Here is a 4,603-nt window from a genome sequence, read left to right as displayed (position 1 = left end):
CTTCCACCAGCGTGATGTTGTGATAAGGTGCTGAACATGCCAGAACCCTACCGTGGAAGAAACCTGGGCCCCTGAATAAATGCTGAAGGAGACGTCTCTGCAGTTTAGAACTTTACATGAATGAGAGATACACTTCTATTGTTTTGTGCCAGGATATGTTTTGTGTTTGCTGTGGCAGCTAGTGTTACCTTAACAAATATATTCACATTATGGTAACCGAATTTTAGTTTGCTTACCACTCACTATATTTTAGACACTAGCTAATATTTAACACTCACACTACCCTGTCAAAGTAGTTGGAATTGCCGTTTTACAAACGAGGAAATTAAGGCTTACAAAAGTTAAGCAACTTGTCTAAGGTGATAGTTTATAAGTCTGCAGAGACGGGCTTTGAATTCAGGTCTGCAAGTCTCCAAAGCCCGTTTGTGCTCTTTAAAATAAACCACTTTGCATCCCAAGAGGAAAGTACTGTCTAAACTGTACATACTGCACAGGTTTATTTGTTCATTTATTTGTCCATTCATTCATTCATTTATTAAACAAATATTTATTCTGTGCCTACTTTGTGCCGTCTCTTATTCTAGGCATTGGAGACAAGACATCCTTTCTAATAAGAAAGAGAAGTAGTAATTTAATTTTTGTTACCTAATGACCTGTTACCTGTTATGCAGATGACACAACTTTGCTTGCTGAAAGTGAAGAGGACTTGAAGCACTTACTGATGAAGATCAAAAACCACAGCCTTCAGTACGAATTACATCTCAACATAAAGAAAACAAAAATCCTCACACCTGGACCAATAAACATCATAATAAACGGAGAAAAGATTGAAGTTGTCAAGGATTTCGTTTTACTTGGATCCACAATCAACACCCATGGAAGCAGCAGTCAAGAAATCAAAAGATGCATTGCATTGGGCAAATCTGCTGCAAAAGACCTCTTTAAGTGTTGAAAAGCAAAGACGTTACCTTGAAGACTAAGGTGGGCGTGACTCAAGTCATGGTGTTTTCAATTGCCTCCTATGCATGCGAAAACTGGATGATGAATAAAGTAGACCGAAGAAGAACTGACACCTTTGAATTGTGATGTTGGTCAAGAATATTGAATATACCATGGACCACCAAAAGAACGAACAGATCTGTCTTGAAAGAAGTATGACCAGAATGCTCCTTAGAAGTAAGGATTGCGAGACTATGTCTCATGTACTTTGGATATGTTATCAGAAGGGATCAGTCCCTGGTGAAAGACATCATGCTTGGTAAAGAGGGTCAGTGAAAAAGGAAAAAGAGGAAGATCCTTAATGAGATGCATTGACACAGCGGCTACAACAATGGGCTCAAACATAAAAAGGATTGCGAGGATGGCGCAGGACAGGGCAGTGTTTTGTTCTGTTGTACATAGGGTTGCTATGAGTCGGAAGCGACTCCAGGGCACCTGGCAACAACAACAATGACCTGTATGAGCCCTAAGGGTGAAGTGGTTAAAAGCTCAGCTGCTAACCAAAAGGTCAGCAGTTTGAATCCACCAGCCGCTCCTTGGAAACCCTATGGGGCAGTTCTACCCTGTCCTATAGGGTCTCAATGAGTCGGAATCCACTGGATGGCAACTGGTTTTGAATGATTTGTAATTCTAAATGTACCTTCTAGTTTAAGTTACTACCAGGATATCATGGAAGTACTAAGAAATATCTCTCAGTATCTAATTTAGTCATTGGAACTGTACTAAATGCAACCCAAATAGTCAAAAAGAAGGCATAAATTACTGATACTGAGAAATGTTGGCCTTAGGAATACCTGGCTTAATGAAGAAAGAGGGCTTTCTCTCTGACATTTAGGAGGGACATTCCCGTGGATGAACAGATGTGATAAGAGCAAGAGGAGGAGGAGCCTTCTAGCATATACTTTGTCTGGTTTATTGTCATATCACAATTGGCAGATTTTGCCAAATTCATAATGGCACAGTCTCACAGAAAGAACTAGGGTATTTAAATAATAGTAAAATAAGCTGATGTGCCTTTATTACAGAAATTTATGAAAATATTTAGTGAAGAGCAAAAATAAAAGTTCACATTTTTCAAATACATGAGTATATAATCCGTTGTAGTTTTATAATACTTACCTTTAGGGGTCAATCCATCTAAGATTTACTACAATCTGATGAGAGCAACCCACTGCTGGGGAGTCGATTCTCACTCATAGCACCCTATGGGACAGAGTAGAACTGTCCCATAGGGTTTCCAAGGTTTCCAAGGCTGTAAATCTTTATGGAAGCAGACTGCCACAGCTTCCTCCCGCAGAGCAGCTGGTTGGTTTGAACTGCCAACCTTTTGGTTAGCAGCTCAGTGCTTTAACCACTGTGCCACTAAGACTATTCTGATGAGGTGAGGAGATACAGGGTCACTACGGGTCGGAATTGACTGGAAGGCAACGGGTTTGGTTTGGTTTTTGACTCATAAGATAACTATTTTGATGCTATAAGTGGAAACAATTGAAAATCCGAATTGGTAAGAGATACCTGGTATTTCAGGACACCACTACAACTCTGAGTTAAGTATTTAAAAGAGTGTTGAACACACTCTTTAGTACCGGGTTCAGAAGAGACTATTAAAAAAAAAAAAAAAGAGGTACTATAGAATAAAAATCTGACCCAGTTTAGCATTTTATAGCAAGAAACTTATAACTGAATCATTTTGCCAATAGGGACTGTTATAGGTCTGATAATTATGGGAATAATGTATGTATATTTTATACATGGATAAACTGATTAGAATTAGGACATGGACTGTGTTTATTAAACGGTTCATGACTTACTGGGAAATATGGGAAAACGTAAGGTAGCAACCAAGGACTTTACTCTCAGATCTGTTTCTTAAAACAGCAGATTTTGTTCTAGAATGCTCAGATAAACAGGAGTCTCCCTTACAAACGAAGAAAATTGACTTAAAAATATCTTTAAAAAAAAAATTAGATTTCCTACTCTTGTCCACAATCCCAATAGACGTGCATTTCATAAGAGAAAAGATACAGACATATAGGTATAATACAACCCACAATACAAATACCAGTGGGAATAGTATTAAAGGACTATCATCATACAGTTGTCATGAAAGTATTGCAGAAAGATGTCTTTTGACCCGATATTGAGTTTAAGGACATCGAAAAACAGAGAAGGAAGTGTATTATCAGAAGGAGGAAGTGGCATCGTCTACAGAAAGAAGCCAAAGGCATTGAACAAGAATTTTGCCTTGGGAGAAAATAACAGGAACATTAATACGGCTAGAGCCACTTGGCTAAATAATAATTTTTGCCAGGTGTTTCCAGAACCAATAAAACATGGTCTCAGAGAAAAAAGTAAACTTCTTGTTTTATAACTTTCTGGAGTGTGATGTATGGTAAAGAAATATTGTCATTTTGTAAAGTGTCTCCATTGCGAATATTCTCAGGATCCATGAACTTCGAAAGAAATAAACGGTTATCTTCGTCGTGAATGCAATCAGTCATGGCTTCTCCAAAGTCAATGAAAACTAATATTTCTAAAAAAGGTTGTAATTTCAAGAATGAATTAGAACGCCAATGCAATCTGCCTACAGGGTCGCTATGAGCTGGAATCGACTCGACAGCAAAAGGGTTTTTTTTTTTTTTTTTTTTTGCAACGTGTCTAGTACGTGTGATTATGAGTGCTCACAGGGAGCGCTGTGGACTGCTGGTCGGAAAGGTGTGCTTGGGCTACACGGCAATGTCTCCTAGGATAGTCGGGATTAGTTTCGTGTTTTGGGATGACCAGGAGCCCCTCTTCCCTGAGGTCCAGACGGGTGGGTAGCCTTCGCCTAGTTCCAGCTCCCAGGGTCCGCTCTCCATTGAGCCCCACCCACCTGAGGGGCTCCCAGGTGTCTGCCCTCTCGCGCCACGTCCGACCTCCCCGAGCACCAGCGGTGGTCGGGAGGAGCTGCCCTTCCCGGCCGCGCGCGTCTGCGGCTAGGGCGGGTGGGTGCGCCGGGGAAGGCAGCGGGCTCCTCCCGCGAAAGCCACCGGGAGGGGAGCCACAGCTCCTGGGCCTCGGGTGCCCGCCAAGGGCCACGAGGGCGCCGGGGAAACCCAGAACTTCCCGCCGGGGAACGACTGCCCCCACTCCAGGCTCTGGCTGGCTGGGGGGATGTTCTCGCGAGAGAAGGAGAGGGGGCGCCGGGCGCTGCGGGTTTGGGGGGCCCGGCAGGGAGGGGAGCAGAGGCGGCGGGCAGGGCTGGGGACGCGGGGAAGCCGCTCCCGCCAGTCGCCGAGAGCCAGCCCCTGACGTCAGGAGTTTTCCTCAAAGTCAACAACAAGCCCCGCGGCGGCGGCGAGAACCGAGCGGCGGCCCCGAGAGGGAGGAAGGAGGGGGCGGGGAGGCGGCAGCGGGGTCCCCCAGGCGAGGCGCGGCCCGAAGGAGGAGGCCACAGACTCCCCGACACAGCAGGGCGCGCCCCGGGGCCCCGAGCCTCCGCCCCTCGCCGCTTAGCCTGCCGGCCCCAGCCCCCGCCCGAGCGGTGTTTTCTGATGATGAATTGAATTTGTAGCCGATATCCGATTCCCATGTAGAGTCTCCGCCTCCTCCTCCCCCCGCCGCC

This window comes from Trichechus manatus, unplaced genomic scaffold (assembly GCF_000243295.1).
Source record: "Trichechus manatus latirostris isolate Lorelei unplaced genomic scaffold, TriManLat1.0 scaffold00039, whole genome shotgun sequence".
Lineage (NCBI taxonomy): Eukaryota > Metazoa > Chordata > Mammalia > Sirenia > Trichechidae > Trichechus > Trichechus manatus.
The sequence above is the reverse complement of the archived record's forward strand: the minus strand, read 5'-3'. Positions refer to the sequence as shown.